This window comes from Malus sylvestris, chromosome 15 (genome assembly GCF_916048215.2).
Source record: "Malus sylvestris chromosome 15, drMalSylv7.2, whole genome shotgun sequence".
Classification (NCBI taxonomy): Eukaryota; Viridiplantae; Streptophyta; class Magnoliopsida; order Rosales; family Rosaceae; genus Malus; species Malus sylvestris.
In genome coordinates, this window is record NC_062274.1 from 48,543,806 (window position 1) to 48,566,554 (window position 22,749).

A 22,749-nucleotide genomic window follows, 5' to 3' on the forward strand; every position below is an offset into this window, starting at 1 on the left:
AAATTCAAACATATAATTGGGCAGCAGCAATTGCGGAGTGTTACAAATCGCTTGTACATGCCAGTAAGCCACATTTGGTAACAGGATGTGTTCCGGCTTTGTTGGTACGTTTTTCATAATGTGGTTTTTTTTTCTTTTGTTGAAAAGTGCTGTAGTTGTTGATTCTAATGCATTATATTACTATTTATGTGTATAGTTTTGGTTTGGCGGAAAAACAAGATTACTTACCCCCATCATTGGTAGAGAGAACAAACTACCTAACTTTGTAAGGTGGGGTTTATTCCAACTACACAAAACATTGATCAACATGGACTTAAAAAACATTGGAGGTACGTTTATATATGTTAACTAATGATATTATGCTTTTTTGTCTAACTTTCTTTATTTCGTGTATTTTACTATGAAATTAAGTGAACTAGCATATGTTATCGTTGGAATATTGTTTTGAATGCCACCCATAGTCTAACACAGTATTTATGTTACATTCCATGACTTCAAGTTGACAAATTCTACCGTTCCATGAAATCTGCATGGCCAATGGTTCTGTAATACAAAATCTTTGAGGTCATCATCCCACTTTTACGTTCTTGAATGCGACCGGTGCATGTGTGTTGATTAATTAATGTCCTTATAACAAAATGGCCATTAACACTGCATATAAATGCATGAACACGCCATAGACAACCTTCAATATCTTTCTTAATGCAAGAAGCTGTTATCCTTTTATGCTCATTTGCGACATACTCAAATTCAAAACTCATCTCAACAGCATACTTGCATAGTTTAAGCCTGAACTCATCTGCGCCACCCTCATAATCCTGACCAACCTGACTAATATAGCTTTTCCAAGGATGCGATAAATACATCTTAGCATTAAGTGTTTTAAATTTCCCCAGAAACTCATTCCCATCGGTGTGCATTACACCTTCAGCCAAAAATGGTTCTGTAATACACAAGGAGTTTACTATTAAGTATAAATGATTACAGAGAATATCTTTATAAAGTTTCAATCTTGTTTATGAGTTTGTTTGATTTATATTTTTATTTTATTAAAACCTGTGTGGTTGGGGTTTTGATGGTGATGTAGGCCTCTCATGAAGATGATGCATTGCCTGCCTGAAACACAAGTAGAATTGGAGTTGTTGCACATTCGAACATACCTGTTTCACCTATAGAACCTATATTACGTACTCCTACATCCAAATCAATGGAAAATAACATTAAAAAGAACATGTGTTGGTTGAAGACAATAAGTAATCAATTTGAAGGACCTACATGGGATATACTTCCAAGTCAATTCAAATCCCACTGAAAATATATGGAGAGGTACAGTCTATTGACATGGATGGAAAGGAGAACATAGATTAACTTCGTGCTGAAAAAGAAATTCTAAAGAAGGAGTTGGATGCAATGAATGTTAGGCGTGAACAAGCTGAAGTAGAAGCTATTCTGTTGAGTGAGGCCTTGGCTGCAACTGAATGTTAGGCGTTACTTAATGTTACATTGACTCATATTGATTGTTTGGTTCATGAAATAATATTAAATTAGATCATTCACGGCGTTTGGTACGTAAAGTTTTTTTATTCTTGAAACGTATTTGTCTGGAAAAATGTTATACAATGTGTGTTTGTAATGTACTAGGAGTTTGGTACGTTACTTAATGTTACACTGACTCATAATGATCGTTTGGTTCATGACATAATATTAAATTAGACCATTCTAGGCATTTGATACATAAAGTTTTTTTTTTTTTTTTTGAAACGTATATGTCTGAAAAAACGTTATATAGTGTGTTTGTAATGTACCAGGAGTTTGGTACGTTACTTAATGTTACACTGACTCATAATGATCGTTTGGTTCATGATATAATATAAAATTAGATCATTCAAGGCGTTTGGTACGTAAAGTTTTTTTATTTTTGAAACCTAAGGGTTTGGCAAAGTGTTGGTGTGTTAATCCAAATGTATCAATTATTTGGTTTGTCTTTTGTCATTAGTTTGACGATTAATGATTAATTGGTATTAAACTATCAACTAATAGGTACGTTAATTAGTGTTATAACTGCAACTATCAACTAATATATAGTTGATTGGTATTAAACTATCAACTAATAAATACGTTAATTAGCATTATATTGACACATTAATGCGATAAGTTTGAACTATTGTAAATTACCATGTAAATTATTGTGCGCTATTTATACTATTTGATTATCAAATGGTTCTCCGATAGGTGGGTTTTTTAGATGTCAAGAATATTTTGAAGATGAGCTATGTCTTTCAAAAGTATATGATAACTTAGCGTATACAACATCGAGCATGAAAGAGAAGTGTTTATAATGGTAGATAAAAAAAACTTAATGATTTATCACCAAAAACATAATATTGAGCAAAATCAAAAGGGTGTTGAGCAAATTAAAAAAAGAAGAAGATATATATGACTAATAATCAAAGGGGTGCTGAGCAAGTGTTCTTATTGTGGTGTCTAAGCTTCTTGCACTTCCCACACTTCATTGGTCTTGATTCTTCCCTATTAGACTTAATCCTCTTAATCCTTGGTTTGCCAGGTTGTTTCTTGTCACTAAAGGCTTGATGACAAAATCCTTCACTATATCAAGTGGGGGTTGATGGATGTTAGGAATCCGTTCAATTGGAAAAGAATATGAAGACTTCTAGTAATTAGCTATGAAATAGTCTTCAATGTAGTCATAAGGATTGCTACTGTTGTGCATGATAGCTGCAACTGCGTGTGAGCAAGGGAAACCTTTAACCTGCCACTAACAACATGAACAATACCATTTTTCGAAGTCCACCATCACCGAGTCATCACTACGTACTTCAAATACAAACTCGCTTGACCGGCTAATGTGCCAATGTCTTCCCACCTCCAATAACTTATCCAACTTGTTCTCCATTTCGGGGCATAAATAAGAGTTCAATTTCTCTGCAGCAATACGTCTCTCAGCATTCATCACCATCAATTTAACTCTTATGCTTTCAACTAATTGGAATATTGGTAATAATCGTTCTTTCCTAATCTACGAATTGAATGACTCGGCAACATTTGACACATTTCACCGTACCTACCAAAAAAATTGTTAATCAAAACACTACATAATCCAAACACTATGTTGTTCCATAACCAAGTTTTCATACCAACTGAAAACTCCTAAAAAATATACTGTCAATGAAAGCATAATAAGAGAAGGAATACAATGAGGAAAAGGAATAGTGGTAGGACGGCAAGTCTTAAACCAAATCATGTACACAAGCACCTCTTCATTAAAACTCAACATAACTATTGTACCTGGCACCTAAAAAGAAAGGAAAACTAATGAAAATGACTTGAAAACTTTGAGTTTTAACGATAATGCATATGAATAGTTCTCTTTGGGCAAGTCCTCCAAAAATTTGTCAATTAGTCCACCACCCTTTTTTCTCAAAATCTGCAGGTTTACGTCGAACACTTCTGGAGTGGACGAATAAGCACAGTTCTTGAATAATTCGACCATTTTCTTACGAAACTTTTTCCCAAAGCCAATAGGATATGTGGTCTTAATATTCTTTCTATGTGGTAAATACAAAATCCATGTGGAGAAGTAGGGAAAACATTTGCCACATATTGAAGCAATCCTTTGTGCCTGTTTGATAAGAATGTAATGGTACGTTCATCTTCAGATAATACAGCAAATAAGTTCATCAAAAACCAAGTCCAGTTAGCCTCATCTTCAACATCAATCAAAGCAAATGCAAAAGGGAAAAGACCTATACAAATGAAAAATATAACAGAATTAATACAGCATGACGTTAATTAACATACAAAAATATATAAACATCTTTACATGCATACCTTGGTTACCATTTTTCCTGTCGCACCAAGCAAAGTGCCTTTGTACTTTCTTTTCACAAACGTACCATCCAAAAATAATTAGGGTCTACAATAATTAAACCCCTCAATAGAACCTCTAAAAGCAATAAATAGACGACGAAAGTGGGAGGCGTTTGGGTCGCACTCCAACACACAATGGGATCCAGGATTACTTTTGTGGATCTCTTCAACATACCAACCTAACTTTTGGTAAGATAAAACGTCATCACCATGAACCATTGTCATCGCCATCTCTTTTCCGTACCATACATTGTAATAGGAAATATCCAAACCTTAATTCTTTTTGAAATCATCAACTATCTGAATTGGTTTAATGTGTGGATTGGACCGAATTTGCTCAACCATTATGGAACACACAATCTTTGAGGTCATCATCCCACTTTTACGTTCTTAAATGCAACCGGTGCATGTGTGCTGATTATTTAATGTTTGGATAAAAAAATGGCCATTAGCATTGCATATAGATGCATGAACACGCCACGAACAACCTTCGATATCTTTCTTAATGCAAGAAGCTGTTATCCTTTTATGCTTATTTGCGACATACTTAAATTCAAAACCCATCTCAACAGCATACTTGCATAGTTTAAGCCTGAACTCATCCGCTCCACCCTCATAATCCTGATCAACATTACTAATATAGTTTTTCCAAGGATGCGATAAATACATCTTAGCATTAGGTGTTCTAAATTTCCCCAAAAACTCATTCCCATCGGTGTGCATTATACGTTCAGCCAAAAATGGTTCTGTAATACGAATATCTTGACTAGCATTGCCAATTTCATTTGATTCTTTTAAGCTCACCAATATATCAACAAAATATGTCTTCTCCTTCGTTACAGACATGTGCAATACACGCACATCCATATCACATTCCAAAAGACAACATGCGCATCCATTCATAGCATATGTAAGGTTAAATGAACCAACTACCAAACCATTGAACCTTGAGCTAACCTGGTTGCACAATTCAGAAAATGAAGTGTGCTAAAAAATGGGAATAGAAGCAGTAATATCATTATGGGTACATCTCCCAACAATAGCTCATTCCATGAAGTCCTGTTCGCTCCCTAAATTTGTCATGGGCCTCGCGAGCTAGCCGAGGATTTACTTCACATACGAGATTGGTGGGTGCGGGCGTGCCACTACTAGATGCCGCTAGTAGACGGGATTTGAATGATTGAGGTTGCGCTTTTTGACTTCAAATCAAGAGATTGTGCCATTTGAGTGGGAGTTGCTCAAATCAAGGTTCTTTCTTTGCCTTAAAAAATAAGGACTTTACTTATGTTGATGCACAAAATCGGTGAGGACTTTGGTACAACAGAAAGTGTTAAATTTGTGACCTTTGCTAGATTGTTCCGGTCACTAGTGTGGATAAGTAAGTAAACGGATAGGGACAGGGAAGCAAACACAAGATGTACGTGGTTCACCCAGATTGGCTACGTCCACGGAGTAGAGGAGTTCTCATTAATTGTGAAGGGTTTACACAAGTACATAGGTTCAAGCTTTCCTTTAGTGAGTACTAGTGAATGATTTAGTACAAATGACATTAGGAAATATTGTGAGAGAATGATCTTTATTTATAGAAGAGGGTTTTTAGTTTCATTATGACATTGACACGTGTCATGTTGTGATTGGCTTCTGATGTTGACAAGTGTCGCGCTATGATTGGCTTCTGATGTCGACACGTGTTGCACTGTAATTGGCCTCCTGGTTGGAGGGAAACTCTTCTGGGTCTTTGACGGTATAACGTTGACCGGTGCTCAGTAGTTTCGGGATTGGTCAAGTATGGTACAAACAGTGCTCCCCTAAGTTCTCGAAGGAGGGAAGCTCCTTAGTTAAGGACTTGCAAGATCCAAGCCATTGAGTAATCACGAAACTTCTAAGTACCAAAGTGTGATATCATTTTCACTTGCCTTATCTGTCTCATACGTAGCTGTGACATCTTCTCTGGAAGTATTTTTCCTCCATCCAGGGTGGTATCTTTAACGGATGAAGATGCACAAGGTAATCTATCAATTTCACTTGAAGCTTACTTGTAGTTTCGGGCTTGGTCAAGTGCGATACAAAACCCTATAGTAGGAGTCCTCCAAGTTGCCGAGTTAGGAGATTTGCCGAAAGAGGTAACAGACAAGGTAAGCAATCAGACCTCCAAGCAAGCAAGTTGGATCGGAGGTTCGACTTTGGCTTCCGGTTGATTGTTCTCATTCTCCTTGTGTCGTAAACAGCAACAATGATAAGGAGAAACAAATGGAGATGAGATGATATGAGATGTTTTTGCTTTTGAAGAAGTAACTTTCCACAGGCTTATTCTTGAACAGGGCTGGAGGATTTTCTGGTTTCCTCCAGAGTATAAGGCCGACTCAAGAATTTGAGGGTCAAAACAAGTCCATCAAATTAATAGTGCGTTCGACCTTGATGATATGGGATACTTTTGCTGTTGATGAAGTAATAGATGAATCGGCATGTGTTCTGTTGCGCTTGTCTCCACATGCTTCCTTGTATCCTTCTTACTTGCCCTATCTGTTCCTTAGGCAGATGTGGTGTCTTTTCTGGAAGCATAAGATGTTGAAGATGAGTACTCGAGAGCAATGCCAGGTAAGTAATCAAGCAAGAGGTTCTAAGCAGTCAGTTCCTGACTAGAAGCTTGATTCCAAGTGTTGACTGATTGCTCTCTTTCTCATTGTCTTGCAGGTAAGAACAAGGGCAAAGGAAAAGACAGGGAAAAAGCATGATATAGGATACTCTTGCTTTTGACCCTGATGATATGAGATACTCTTATACTGGTGTGGCTGGTTTGCATAGGTATTATTAGGGGGAAGAAATCTAAGTATTTCGAGAGGCTTCGTTGGGAGTTCCCTCTCAGATATGAGGAAGGGTTGAGCATTTTTGCAGGTCTGCCTGTCCGTGGAGGATGGAGGTCGACATATTTAGGAGTCTCCCTAACAACAAGTAGTAATGTTATTCCTTTACCCTTCTTGGTCGTAGCAATGTAATGGGAGCTGCAAGCTTCATGTGTTTTAACTTTGTCAGAGCACTTTGAAAAAGTGGTATATGGTATCTAGAAAGCTGATGTTGCGTGTGAAGATTACATCCAAGCTTTATCCAAGGAAATCTGGCTCTCGAAGTTCAGAGAGCGATGCCTCTTTGGTTTTCGAACAAGCAATCCTGTCGGGGATCTGGCTCTCGAGATTCGGAGAGCGGTGCCTCTTTGATTTTTGAGAAAGCAATCATGTTGGGAGTTTGGTTCTTGAGATTCGGAGAGCGGTGTCTCTTCCATTTTTGAGAAAGTAATCCTGTTGGGAGTCTGGCTCTTGAGATTCAGAGGGCGGTGTCTTTTCGATTTTTGAGCAAGTAATAATGTTATTCCTTTACCATTCTTGGTCATAGCAATGTAGTGGGAGCTGTAAGCTTCACATGTTTTAACTTTGTCAGAGCGCTTTGAAAAAATGGTTTGTGGTATCTGGAAAGCTGATGTTGCGTGTGAAGATTGCAGACAAGCTTTATCCAAGGAAATCTGGCTCTCGAAGATCGGAGAGCGGTGCCTCTTCGATTTTCGAACAAGCAATCCTGTCGGGGATCTGGCTCTCGAGATTCAGAGAACAGTGCCTCTTCGATTTTTGAGAAAGCAATCTTGTTGGGAGTCTGGCTCTTGAGATTCGGAGAGCGGGCCTCTTTGATTTTTGAGAAAGTAATCCTGTTGGGAGTCTGACTCTCGAGATTTGGAGAGTGGTTCCTTTTCAATTTTTTAGCAAACAATCTTATTGGGAGTGTTTTCTCAAATGTGAGTAAAGGTTGGGCATTTTTGCCAGTCTGCCTTGCCAGGGAACACGGAGGTTGACACACATTGGGACTTTCTAGTTATTAAGCAATGGTGCTGTTCCTTTACCCTTATGGGTAATAGTAGGGTAGCTGGACCTTCAAAATTCATATGTCTAAACTTTGTCAGAGATTTTTGGCAAAGTTATCTGTGGTACCCGAGGAGCTGATGTTGCGTGTGGAAAGTGGTGCCTCTTCGAAATCCGGAGAGTGGTGCATTTTCGGAATCCGGAGAGTAGTGCCTCTTCGATTTTTGAACCAACGGCCCTGTTGCCCTATCTTTTATATGGGCACCAATTGTGTGCAAGGAGTTCATTCAGAGAGTTATTGCTTATAGGAATTTTCCCTTACTTCAGAGATTTATTGCACCTCATTTCTTCTTCATCATTTCTGAGAATGTCTAGCCCATCTGACCGTCATTTTAACTTGAACTTTGGTGAAGAGGCAGCCATGCCTTCTAAAGACCACATATGGTGCCCATCCTTCTTATCCCCTACTGGTCCTCTTACCGTTGGGGACTCTGTGATGAAGAATGATATGATCGCTGCGGTGGTGGCCATGAACCTTCTCACTCCCAAAGATAACAGACTACTTTCCAAACGGTCTGATGAGTTGGCTGTTAAGGATTCTTTGGCTCTCAGTGTTCAGTGTGCAGGCTCTGTGTCTAATATGGCCCAACGCCTATTTACTCGAATCCGCCAAGTTGAATCATTGGCGGCTGAAGTGATAAGTCTCAAACAGGAGATCAAAGGGCTTAAGCATGAGAATAAACAGTTGCACAGGCTCGCACATGACCATGCTACAACATGAAGAGGAAGCTCGACCAGCTGTAAGAATCTGATGGTCAGATTTTACTTGATCATCAGAGGTTTGTGGGTTTGTTCCAAAGACATTTATTGCCTTCATCTTTTAGGGCTGTACCGCGTAATGAAGCTCCAAATGATCAACCTTTTGTGCCTCCTCCTTCTGGGGTTCTGCCTAGTACTGAGGCTCCGAATAATCACCCTCTGGTGCCTCCTCTTTCTAGGGCTCTGCAGACTGCTGAGACTTCTCCTGAACAACCTTTGTGAAGGCTCCCTCTTGTTTGTTTATTTTGATTCATGTATATGTACATATTTGTAACTTATCGGAGATATCAATAAACAAGCTTTGCTTCATTTCAACGTATTGTGTTAAATACACTAAGGCTTTCTTCACTAAGTTCTTTGAATTTTTCTTTTTGTTGAAGCTTGTATGTTGAAGCTTTGTGAGTGAAGCATGCAGGTTGAGGTAGTGCTCCCTTAATTTCCTGAGTGAGGAAAACTTCTCATTTGGAGACTTGAAAAATCCAAGTCACTGAGTGGTCGTGAGACTTTCGAGTATCAAGGTGCAGTAGCATATGGTAGGAGTCCTCCAAGTCTTCGGTTGAGGGAGTTGACGAAGGAGGCATTTCCTTTCTAAGTGGTAGCCCAAAACTCCTTCATATATATTTGTTATGAAAGTTGTTAGGCCCAAAGAAAAGGAGGCCTAGGCAATTTTTTTTTCGAATTTTTGAATTTTTGAATTTTCGAATTTCCGAAAAAAAAAAAAAAAATATATATATATATATATATATATTTTAAAGCTTTATAGGTGAAGCTTTGTAGGTGAAGCTTTGAGGTAGAAGCTTTGTTGGGCAGCATGAATTGATTTTGCTTCACATTATCTTGAGGTTAAAGCTTTGGCCCTTCTCAGCTGGCTTTGGTTGGTAGGAGATGTTAAACTCACCCAATGCTATCGCCTATTTGATCATTCTCCCGGAAGTGTCAGGACTTTGGAGTATCTGTCGAAGAGGATGATTGGTAAGCACGATGATGGAGTGTGCTTGGAAGTAAGAGCGAAGTTTTCGAGCAGACATGACCAATGCTAGAGCCAATTTCTCAATGTTGGAGTATCGTGCCTCCACATCTTGTAAGGACTTACTAGCGTAGTAGACAGACCCTTCGACATTACCATCATTTCGAATGAGAACGGAACTTACTGCTGAAGTTGATACCGACAGATAGATAATGAGAGTGTCACCAACCTCAGGTTTAGAGAGCAAAGGGGTTTTACTCATGTAGTCTTTGAGGTTCTTGAATGCCTCAGCACATTCATCAGTCCATGTAATGTACTTCTTACTTCCCTTAAGTGCTTTGAAGAAATGAGCACATCTGTCTGTGGCCTTAGAAATGAACCTAGTTAAGGCTGCCACCTTGCCAGTAAGGCTCTGGATGTCTTTTGAAGTTACCAGTTCCTTCATGTCGAGGATTGCTTTGATCTTCTCGGGATTAGCCTTAATTCCTCGTTGGCTTATCATGAAGCCTAAGAATTTGCCAGAGCCTACACTGAAGGCACATTTGTTGGGGTTTAACCTCATTCGATACCTCTTCAGAATGGTGAAAGTTTCAGATAGGTTGGTGATGTGTTGGTCAGCATGTTTACTCTTGACTAGCATATCATCAACGTAAACTTCCATGCTCTTCCGAATCTGTTCGGTGAACATTGAATTGACCAGTCTCTGATAAATCGCTCCTGCATTCTTTAGGCTGAAGGGCATGACTTTATAGCAATATAGTCTCCTGTTAGTAGTGAAGGCTGTGTGTTCTTGGTCTGAAGGGTTCATGAGGATTTGGTTGTATCTTGAGTAAGCATCCATGAAGCTCAGGAGTTCACACCCGGTCGTAGAGTCTATAAGTTTGTCTATGAGAGGAAAAGGAAAGCTATCCTTCGGGCATCATTTGTTTAGGTCAGTGTAATCGACATATATTCTCCATAAAACCTTTTGAAGCAGGAGACTTTCCTTGGTCAGATTTTTCTTAACAAGGACAACATTTGCTACCCACGTTGGATAATTGACTTCTGGGACGAAGCCTATGCCTTTGAGTTTTTCAACTTCTGCCTTCATTGCCTTGTACCGTTCAGCGTCATAAGATCTTTGCTTCTGTCTCACTGGCTTGGTCTTGGGGTCAATACTTAAGCAATGACAGATTATATCGGGAGAGATACCTGGCATGTCCTCGTATGACCAGGCAAAGACCTCAATGTTCTCTTGCAAAAAAGAGATCAATGCCAATCGAATGGGTGGTGACAAGGTGGTACTAATCTTCACCATGCGATCCGGATAATCTTTTGAGATAGAGACCTTCTCCAACTCTTCAGTGGGTTGTGCTTGCTGGGTGAAAGAGTCATCTCGAGGATCGTCGGGTTGACTGTTGCCACCTTGAAGATCCAAGTTGGCTGCGTCTAGGCTTGTCTTTATGACTTGGTCATGTATAGAAAGGGTTTCCTTGGGCACATGCAGGTGTTGTTGCTTGGCCGAAGTGTTGTAACATGATCGTGCACTAAGTTGATCTCCTCTGATGTAACCATGGCCATAGGGGGTTGGAAATTTCATCAACAACATATGTGTGGATACCATGGCCTTGAAATCATTAATGCATGTGCGTCCGAAGATGACATTGTATGCCGTTGGGCAATCAACCACCAGGAAGTTAGTGGTAATGGTTGTTGTGTAAGGGCCTGTACCAATGGTGAAAGGTAAGTGTATGCTCCTCAAAGGTTGCACGATATCACCGGATAAGCTTATCAGAGGGGAAATCGAGCGGTCGAGCAAGTGTTCAGCTACATTAAGTGCCCTGAAAGCTTCAGCAAGCATAATATTGACTGAAGCCTCCGTGTCTACCAGGATTCGTCGTACTTCAAAGTTGGCTATGTGAGCTTCCACGATCAGTGGGTCGTTGTGAGGGTAGATGATACCTCTTTCTTCCTCAGGGTGGAAACATATTGGATCCCAGTTAGCCTTTTGATACTTACCTCCCCTGATATCTTCCACGTGAAACACTTGGTGGCTAGACCTTAAAGCTCGTTCACTATTTTTCATGGCCCTGTTGGAAGATTTAGATATGGGTGTGCCACCACTTATGGAATATATCACATTTACCTTGCGTTGGTTACGGTTACCCCTTGGAGGGTGAAGGAGGAATTGATAAATTTTTCCTTCACGTGCCAAAGCTTCAATATGATCACGAAGGGTGATACACTTCTCGCCGTCATGGCCGTTATGCTCGTGGTAGCAGCAAAATGTGCCCGTGTTCTTCGTGGGCTTGTAATCTGGGTGCCTCGGCTTTGGTTTCGGTATCAAGTGTGCTATGCTGGGGTAAATGGCCATGCATGTGGCATTCAAAGGTGTGTATGCCTCATACCTCGGGGTAAGGGCTGTCCTAACACGTGCTTGACCCACCGTGTTGATTGCCTGGGGTCGGGGATTATCATGGCGATACCTTTGGTTATCGCGGTAGTGTCCCTTACTTCTTTTACTAAAATGAGACTGGTGAGGATAGAAATCTTTCCTTTTGCCCTGAAATTGATATGTCTGTTGACTTAGCAAAGTATTAAGTAAGGCAGGGGGAGGCACCGCTGCCGTTTGGAAGGTCGAGGTCTTCTTATTTGGTTGGATCTGGCTTCCCCTCCCTACTTGTTGATAAGGGGTGGTTATGAGGGGTTTCCCTTGATATGTCCTTGCCTCGGCGGAGGCATGGTTGTAAGCCTGTGCCATCACCTCAGAGTAAGTCTTCCAAGTGTTAGCATTGATCATGTACTTGAAGAAACAATCACGTAGGCCTTCCGTGAAGGCCTTAAGGGCGGTTTTGTCATCTGCCTCAGCGTAGCGAGAATACTTATGGCTGAAACGACCAGCATAAACGACCAGCATACTCCCGTAATGACTTGTCCGGCTTCTGGCGAATAGTGTATAAGTCATCTGCAGAATGCAAGCGATCGGTCTGGAAGATGTGTTGAGAGACAAACAGTTTCCTCAGTTTGTCAAATGAGTCTACTATCTCAGGTGGAAGACGACAATACCAGTTTAGAGATCCACCAAAGAGGGTGGAGGGGAAGAGAAGACATTGCTCTTCGTCGGTGTGCATTCGACATGCCATGGTAGACTCAAAGAGGGTAAGGTGTTCAATTGGGTCCTCCCTTCCAGTATAGAGTTGTAAACAAAGCTTTTGTTTTGTCTTTGCTTGAAGGGGGGTGTCAAGGATCCTCCTTGTGAGAGGGCCAGGCCTGGGTTGGTTCCGGTTAGGTATCTCGGCCCAACGTTCGGTCTTCAACTTGTTTACTTCCTCAATGAGCTGTAGGACAAGGGGGTCTTGAGTGGAGTTATGTACCACTGGGATTTTCTTTCGTAAGTCTCCATCGTTTCTTTGAAGTAGGAAAGTTTGAGCAAGGGCGTGTGATTTTTCCTTGGACTCGCCGTACTGACTTCTAGGGTGAGTCTGTCGGAATACCTCAGAGTCTCCTGTACCTTCATATTCCTCTAAGACATGTCGTTCCTTCTCTAGATTGGCAGCTGGCCTGGGTCGTGGGAGGGGATCGAGTATTTCAGAAACCTTTGGGTCATTGATCTTCGAGCATATGTGGATGGGATTCTCTCGACGTTGCTTTAGGAAGTCTCGGCAGTCACGATAAATGGCTTTCGATCATTCTAACCCTTCTGCAAGGAGGTGTCTTCCTCCACTTCTCTTACTTCGGGTCGAGAGAAGTCTCATGTTGATCAATGTTTTGATGATTAGCTCGCTGCTCATCAAGGACACCCAGATGATGGTTGATATCCATAGGGGCAACAAGCTCGCGTGTTTGAGTACGCATAGTTTCATGGAGCGTCTCAAAGAGCTTCTCATACTGCTCCTGGAGGACCTTATTCTTCATTGCTATCTTGTTGTTTTGAGCTTTTAGCTCATCAACTTTAGCTTGAAGAGCAATCCTCTTTCCTTCCTTCTTTCGTTGCTTTGCACTAAGTGCAAGAAGGGTGTCATTCTGTGTGCTGTGGCTTCCTTCGCTCCCCATGTTGGAGAGGGATGCCTGGTCAAAAGAGAGTGTACGCATGGTGGAAACCAGCTTGACAAAGCTGAAGAGAGTGGAATAAGTGTCGTTCCCACAGACGACACCAAATGTTGATGCACAAAATCGGTGAGGACTTTGGTACAACAGAAAGTGTTAAGTTTGTGACCTTCGCTAGTTTTCTCCGATCACTAGTGTGGATAAGTAAGTAAACAGATAGGGACAGGGAAGCAAACACAAGATGTACGTTAGATTGGCTACGTCCACGGAGTAGAGGAGTTCTCATTAATTGTGATGGGTTTACACAAGTACATAGGTTCAAGCTCTCCTTTAGTGAGTACTAGTGAATGATTTAGTACAAATGACATTATGAAATATTGTGAGAGAATGATCTATATTTATAGAAGAGAGTTTCTAGTTTCATTCTAGCATTGACACGTGTCGTTTTGTGATTGGCTTCTGATGTTGACACGTGTTGCGGTACGATTGGCTTCTGATGTCGACACATGTTGCGCTGTAATTGGCCTCCTGGTTGGAGGGAAACTCTTCTGGGTCATTGACGGTATAACGTTGACCGTTGCTCAGTAGTTTCGGGATTTGTCAAGTATGGTCCAAACAACTTATATGGAGAGATAGAACAATATGAAAATGACAAGGTTGCTCGGAAATGTAAATGACAGAGGAAAGTGATTAATATTGCAGATTGCTTGTAATTTAAATGACTGAAAATGAGTTATACATGAAAACTACAAAGGAGATCGAGGATGAAGGCTTGGTGCTGACTACAGCTTCGTATGCAAATCTGGCTTGAGCAGAGTTTGTGTATTTGTTTGTTTGATTGAGTGTCCATAATCCTTGTGCATCTGCCCCTTTAAATAGAGATCTGAAAAGAGCCACATGCTGAGAACCTTGTACTTGCCCGAAAGAAACTTGGGCAGCTTGCATTGCTTTTGCCAACTTGCATGTAGAAATAATATGTAAAAGGGAAACTTACATCTCCACATGTTTTTAGCACATGTCTCCCCAACTTGTAATAAACTAACAATTAAAAGAAGCAAGTTGGCTTCTTTCACATGTTCTCTGCAGGATGTCTGTATGCTTTCCAATCCATTTGTAATGGGAAAGCATGCAATTGTTGACTTGGCAAATCTCCACCACCTAAACAAATTGGAGAAACAATATTATAGTGTAAAAACTCATCCACTTGCAGCCAAATATCTTTCCAAGTTAGCTTTCTTGCATATTAATCCTTCAAATACCATATTTTACCCCTAATGGCCCAAATAAGTAAAAATGGGCACATTTTAAGTGCAAACATAAGCCCCTCAAGTTTTACAAATTTTAGCAAAGTTTGTGCAACTTACGACTCCAATGCTACCATGATTGATGTCGAAGGAAGAGGCACGTCTACCTCTCTAGTCCTTCTGTCGTTGATAAACTTTGGCAAGAGGAGCAGGGCAATTGGTAGCTCAACTAGCATTGGAAAGAATGTTTCTGTCTGGCTTGTATTCCTTCTTGTGGATACCAAAAAACATGGGAGCAACCTCACTAGTTACAGAGATAGTAAACTGGAAAAATGCCCGAAGTCGGGCAAACTGGAAAACACATAAAAAGATAGAGAAGAGAGAAACTTGGACAACTTTTCTTTTTATTGTTCTTTTTCTTTTTTGCCTCTTTCATATAATATATATATATATACACACACACACACCCAAAGCCCTTTCGGGCAAAATGGAAGAAAGAGAGAGAGGGAGAAAGAGAGAAAGAAAAAGAGAAAGAGGGTGTCCTTTCGAGTAGGAAAGGGACATAAGAGATAAGAGGGAAAGAAAAAATAAAGAGGAAGAGGCAACTTTTCTTTTTATTGTTCTTTTTCTTTTTTGCCTCTTTCATAATATATATATATATATATATAAGAAAAGGAAAGAAAACAGGTCAGCACTGGAAATGGCTGCAGGACTCGAGAACTTCTGTAAGGAGGTTTGAGCATCAACATCAGCAAATCTGCTTTAGTCACCCAGAAATTTGTGCGGAAGGGATAGATTCTGCATTTGTGAATTTCTTTCTTGCTTCATCAGACTTCTGATTTTGAACTCCTGATATATTTTAAAATAGTTCTCTTAGGGAAGTTACTGTCCATCCCAAAATTCAAAAATCGAGATGCAAAAGATGATCAAGCCGTTGGAGTACTATTAGTTGAGGACGATGCTGGTACTAGGACACCTGGATTTCCGGTTCCTGATCTTCATTTGTCTGTGCAGTAAGTTTGCGAGCATAAGCCCCCCAGTCTTCACAATTTTCTTATGCACAGTCGTTTCCCCGAAGATCATCATTCTCAACTGCTTAAGAGTCCACGAGTCTCAATTTGTAGATCTAACAAAGCTTGATATGAACGCCGAGACTGCAATGAATGGCCAAATCAATCGATACAGAGAAAGATCCCATATGTAACTGTGCCCAAGTTTAGTTTTTTGCATTATAATCGAAACACATCTTGTTTTCTGACTTTGCCTCTGAGCCTAGGTCTAGCATTTGGGTGAGCTGCAAAAGTAAATTTCTGCACACCTCATCCAACTAGTGTTGAAGATGACGGCTGAAGTGTAATGGTTGGCTTTGAAGCTGCAGCTGTTATGTTAGCTGCATGTTGGGAGGTAACGACAGGCGGCTGTGAGCTGCTGGTTGGATGCTACAAGTTGCAGCTAATGGAGCTAATGGGAGAGCAGAAGCAGAATGACTGCCTTCTAGCATTTGCAATTTGTTTTGTCTTGTGAGAGTAGAATTCAAAACTTGTAAATCTGATGCAGATCCTTCCCAACCAGCCAAGACATAAAGGGACTTGAGATCAAATGCGCAAGCAGCCATAACATTTTTTTTAAAAGTAAGCCACTCTTGTTGCGGGAAGGTCCTTGCTCACTTTGAGATGATTTTTCTTTCTAGGAATTGGTCATCCTCTCTTGCATCCTTCTCCATATTCTGACCAAGATTATTTCACGATAACTGGGAAAATTAGATCTCATGATTACATGTTGTGGTAACCCATGGTGAAGTTTTGAGGGATCAAGATGGCTTGTGTCTCCTTCCACCGTTTTAGACACCTCAAGCAGTACAAAGTGAGGAGAATGGGCAACAAAGTCAGATGCTCTTGTTGCGGTTGCTACTGTAGTTGTTGGTATATCAACAATCTTATGCTTTTCAGGGTCTGTTTTGGTCGGGGATAGATCTGGTGAAGGTTCCACTGATGATACGGCAACAATAAGAGCATGAGAAGAGTTTATTGCAAACGCACTACCCGCAGAGAAACTGAGTCCTGATCCACGAATGAAGCTCAGATAAATGGCATTTGGAGGGGGATGACCAACAGTTATCAAGGGACCATAACAAAGAGGGTGTGCAGGAAACAGAGTAACCAGCACCGTATGTAACAAGAACACTTCATGTTTGCCAGATCGAATGTGGGGCTCCACATTTGATTGATAATATCTAATTCAATTGTAGTGGAGAAGATATCATGTCCCTCGGGCAAAATTGTAGTTCCGTCGGGCCACAACAACATAATTTTTTGTCATCTTCCTTCAGCTTTCGAATTTCACATTTAGATGCAGCTTCATTTTTCTATTTTCTCACCCATGAAAACTAGTCTCCAGTGATTGATAGTAGCCACATCAAAAGCTTTTACTGTAGCCTCAAATGGTAGTTGTCGAAGTAGCCCGACCCTTGGTTGTAGAAGCTGGTGAGAGTTAGGGAGACATGCAGAGTCTGTTGGTGGTGAGCAGGGAAGACATCATTCCCGTCAGGCATGGTTATGGTTTCATCAGGCACCACTAGTCATTGGGTAAGATAACCCAGTCGGGCAAGACAACATCTGCCCAAGTCGGGCAAGTAAGCAAAACAGAGGAGTAGAAAGAAAAAGAAAAGGAAAGGAAAAGAGAAAGAAATAAAGGAAACAAAAAGGAAAATACCGAGAGAGAGAGAGAGAGCCATTTCGGACAAATCAAAACAACAAAAAGAAAGCCCTTGTCGGGCAATAGAAACATAAACTATAGCCCTTTCGGGTAGAGTATGAGAAAAGGTTATATATATATATTCTTTTTTTTTTTTTGGTTGCTTGATAACTCAAAAAGCCAAAGAAATGCCATTTCAAACAAAAAAGGAAGAAAGAGAAAAAGAGAAAATGAGAAAGAAAGGAACTAATAAAAATGCACAAGAGGATAATAGAAGGGAAAGCCATTCGGGCATGTTGGGTGAAGCCCTTTGGCTGCCTAGATGTTATTTTTCTCTTAACACTCAAATCTTTTTCTCTTTTTAAAATTGAGTGTAGAGAGATCGAATTCACCATTTAAATTGGCCATGCTATGTAGCTTGGGAACCATAGGAGGTGGCCATTCATGTTTGATCCCGAGCTTTGCCCTCCTTGAGATCTTGATATGGATAACATGCTTGTGTTGGCGGGGAGGAGTGTATGAGTTTTTTTTTTCTTCTTCGGGCTCCACATGGGGTGTGAGTTCGAGCCCCCCGAGCGTTAGTGTTTGGCCTACAACGGCTTGGTCTTCTACAACCATATCCATTTTCATGGATTTTTCATTGGGTGGGGCCATTGTTTGGCCTTCATCAACGTGTATGATTTGTTCTTCCTTGGTTGTAGTAAGGTGAGTATGTTTTGTAGAGGGGATTTGACACATTTGATCTATCAACTTTCTTAAAGTTTCTCCAAAAGTTGTATAACTTTCCTCCACCCTTTTAAAACACTTAGTCACATCTTCACCATATTCAATGCTTGCCACATGGAGTTTGGACACCTTCTATAATTTACCCACATTCTCTTTGTAGAGCTTTTCATCCGGATGATCATGAGTTGACATCTCATATATTGGCTCTATGTACTCATTGGAAGCATTTTGATACTCAAAGCCATTTGTTGGCCTATCATAGTATTCATGAATGTTGTCTTCAAAAGAATAATAACCTTCATCATAGCCATAAGTTGGCCAATCTTCAAGATTATTATTTATTTGATGGCCATTAGTTGGCCGACAATCATGTTCCATGGGACTTAAGTACTCTTCAGCCATGTACCCATAAGTTGACAACTCATAGGTTGGCTATATGTGATAGCTATAGCTTGGGTGCTCTTCAACACCATCATCCTCTTCATACTCCGAAAAAACATATTGAGAAAAATCATGAACATAAGGATGGTTCATAATCTAACTCTATAAAGGGTCCCACTGGGCGTGCCAAAATATGTTCGCTCCCTAAATCCGCCATGGGCCTCGCGGGCAAGCTGGGGAATTACTTCACATATGAGATTGGTGGGTGCGGGCATGCCACTACTAGATGCCGCTAGTAGACAGGATTTGAAGGATTGAGGTTGTACCTTTTGACTTCAAATCAAGAGATTGTGCCATTTTAGTGGGAGTTGCTCAAATCAAGGTTCTTTCTTTGCCTTAAAAATAAGGACTTTACTTATATGGAGAGATAGAACAATATGTAAATGACAAGGTTGCTCGGAAATGTAAATGACAAAGGAAAGTGACTAATATTGCAGATTGCTTGTAATTTAAATGACTGGAAATGAGTTGTACATGAAAACTATAAAGGAGATCGATACTGCAAGTGAACAGCAGAGCTAATAAACTAGATAAAAGAAGGCTTTTGGTGAAGGTTGATCCTGAAAAGGATGAAGGCTTGGTGCTGACTACAGCTTCGTAAGCAAATCTGGCTTGAGCAGAGTTTATGTATTTGTTTGTTTGATTGAGTGTCCATAATCCTTGTGCATCTGCCCTTTTAAATAGAGATCTGAAAAGAGCCACATGCTGAGAACCTTGTACTTGCCCGAAAGAAACTTGGGCAGCTTGCATTGCTTTTGCCAACTTGCATGTAGAAATAATATTTAAAAGGGAAACTTACATCTCCACCACATGTTTTTAGCACATGTCTCCCCAACTTGTAATAAACTAACAATTAAAAGAAGCAAGTTGGCTTTTTTCCACATGTTCTCTGTAGGATGTCTGTTTTCTAATCCATTTGTAATGGGAAAGCATGCAATTGTTGACTTGGCAAATCTCCACCACCCAAACAAATTGGAGAAACAATATTATAGTGTAAAAACCCATCCACTTGCAGCCAAATATCTTTCCAAGTTAGCTTTCTTGCATATTAATCCTTCAAATACCATATTTTACCCCAATGGCCCCAATAAGTAAAAATGGGCGCATTTTAAGTGCAAACAAGTCCTACATAAAAACATAAATTGGAAAACTGAGCTATACACGAGATTACCAATGCAAAATGTAAAATTATATCAATCAATACTTAAAAACTAAATGGACCAGGGAATTCCTATTTAGCAAAGTAGCAGAGAAGAAAGCAAAAAAACAACCTTTTCTACAACTTATTTACACCAAAGAAGATATATTAGTTTATTAGTTGCTTAATTTTTCTCTCGTTTATTTCGTTAAAAATTGGTGTAAAACATGACTTTCATAAGCCTTACACACCCAAGCAAAATGCACGCAGCACCAATAATGCTTATTGGGGCATTTCATCGAACCTGTGTAGGGCAACTTTCAAATCTTCAAAAACTCAACCCAACTTCTTCAGTGTGCATTTTTCAGTGTTATAACTTACCAATATAAACGAGTATTAATAAGAGAAGGAATAAAAATGAGGAAAAGGAATTAGTGGTAGGACGGCAAGTCTTAAACCAAATCATGTACACAAGCACCGCTCCATTAAAACTCAACATAACAATTGTACCTGGCACCTAAAAAGAATGCATCTAAATAGTTATTTGAAACCCACAACGAAATAACAAATTCTAATCAGTTTTCGAACCTAGATTAAAATCGACAAAACTACAAAAAACATTAACTTCATGATAATTATCTAAAACCCCGTTAAGCACATTTATGTCTAAACAACAATATATCACAATCGCTATAAATGAGGTATAAGTATTTATCACAACGTACCATAGATAGCAAGGTAGACATTGTAGAGAATCTCGATAAAACCTTCTGAACGTATCAGCCTCAAGCCTCTGAAAATAAGGAATACGTCTAATTATCTCACATGATATCAATATAAAATAGTGAAAACAACCACTAATTGAAATGGATAAGTCCATTAAAAATTCAAAATTGAGGATCAAAGAATTCAAACGTGGGAGAAGAACCATACGGCTCAAATGTGGACGGCTCAAATGTGGAGAAGAAACCATACGACTTCCAACAAAATTGGCCACGTACAAAAATATATCAACCTAAAAGGATATATATGGAATTTAATAATTAACATTTTAAATTAAAAAAAACCACAATAATGACATGTAATCTAAATAAATATAAAAATGTTGACATAGCTATCGTTTAACCGTCCTAATCAAATTTCAAAATAGAACCAATGTTTGATCTAAAGACTTTTAGAAAAGTGCAGGGGATTCTAATTTTCCCTAAATTTTAAAATAGGGAAATGGGTAATAACCGTCTTTAATTGAAATAATAGGGTTTTTAATTGTTTTTTAAAATTTTACATATATTAAGTTAAATGGGTAAATGGATACCCATTATAACCACAGGTAATACCCATAATCAATGGATACCTATTATAACCGCTGGTAATACTCATAATCGCCCATTTAAATTTCACAGATAAACGGTTATACCCATAATTGTTTGTTCGTCTAAACGGTTACCCAAAACCGTAACCGTGAACTTTAGATAGACGGGTAACCACGGTTACCCAAACCCAGGAGTATTTTGCCCATCCCTAAATCAAACCCACATTAAAAATTAACATATCTAAGACAATGTGAACCCAATTTTGAGTTTTATAAAAACGACTTTCAAGTTTAGGATGCAAAATGAGATCAAAATCGAGTTATAGGAGGCAAAGTAAAGCGAATTTTGAGTTTCAGAGAGTAGAGTGATGATTTTTGAGTTACAGGGAGTAAAATAAAATTAAAATTGAATTCCATGACCTTAGCTGAAAATTACAGGTCAGCTAAAAATAAGCCTGAAAATTAAAGGTCCGTAAATTAAATAACAATGAACAAACAAACTTGAATAAAATGGAACTGGAAGTGCTTTAAAAAAAAAAAAAATCTAAAGTGCTTGAAGGATGAAGACTAGTTAATAGATTAGTCCATAAGATAAATAATTAATACTGCAGTCTATAATTTGGTAGTATTTTTCTCGTAAAAATTTAGAAATGGGCATTGGGGGGTATTGCTTTTTGTACTTTGAATAGTAGAATCCCGGCCGGCTTATGAGACCCTGTTAAAATCTCCTCTAAGCCCATCCAATCGCCAACTTCAGTTTGATTTGAATGTGTTAGGCTAATCAATTTCTTTTTTACATTTTTATCTCTTCAATGTTTTTTTATTTTTTTAACTTAATATTCTTTGTTGTTGAATGTTAACGCATAATAGAAATTTATAATCAAATTTATTGAATATGTAATATTATCTAATAGGGTGTTGGGCTCCAAATATGTTTTAGGAGGAGATCTATATGTTTTAGTGAGAAAAGATAGTTCACATGTGAAAGTGAAACGAATTTTGAGTTTTAGAAAGTAAAGTAGTGACTTTGACTTACAAGAACAAAATGAGATCAAAATGAAGTTTGATGGGGCGTAGTTACAAATACGCCTAATTTTCATTGCACTTCAGTGTTGTTAATATTCTTGTTCTTCATATTTTACCTTTACATTCAATTGCACCACATAAACAAGAACACCAAAAACATACAAATCAACCTAGATGGACATTTGACCACAAGAGTTCAAGAATTTTGGCTAAGAGGATCAATCTTTCGACTAGAAGAAATATTTGAGGCCTACATCAATCTCTCTTTCCGTCCAATCCATTCCATAGGATAGTTTGCATGCTGGGTGTTCCGAAATTAGAGGAAGAATTTCATCCACAGCCTAACCAGTCAGAGAAGGATGAAACCCCACACACAATTGAAAAATCCACGAGGACCCTGTCAAGAAATAATCTACTTGTCTTGTACAATAAATACAAGACTACAAGACACAACTAATTCAAGGATTGTCTTGTCCTCTTGTCCTCGTACTTGCTTTTCTTCGTCTCCTCTTGATTGAAACGTAATCACCTCAAACGGAGGGGGCGTTGAGGGGAACGAAAGGTGCATTTGCATAGAGTCCCAAATTTGAAGGGGCCTTCAAATTTTTTACCATCTAATA

General features: G+C 39.4%; 1 long non-coding RNA gene and 1 pseudogene across 1 annotated transcript; both read right to left on the reverse strand.

Annotated features, from left to right (window-relative positions):
- Positions 1 to 509: 509 nt before the first annotated feature.
- LOC126603051 (uncharacterized) lies at positions 510 to 4,601 on the reverse strand (annotated as a pseudogene).
- Positions 4,602 to 4,761: 160 nt separating this feature from the next.
- On the reverse strand, positions 4,762 to 20,707 carry LOC126601794 (uncharacterized). Its single transcript, XR_007615817.1, has 2 exons — positions 20,517 to 20,707; positions 4,762 to 4,947 (listed from the first exon to the last, which is right to left on the reverse strand). It is a non-coding gene; the product is annotated as an uncharacterized LOC126601794 (long non-coding RNA).
- Between the last annotated feature and the right edge of the window lie 2,042 nt (positions 20,708 to 22,749).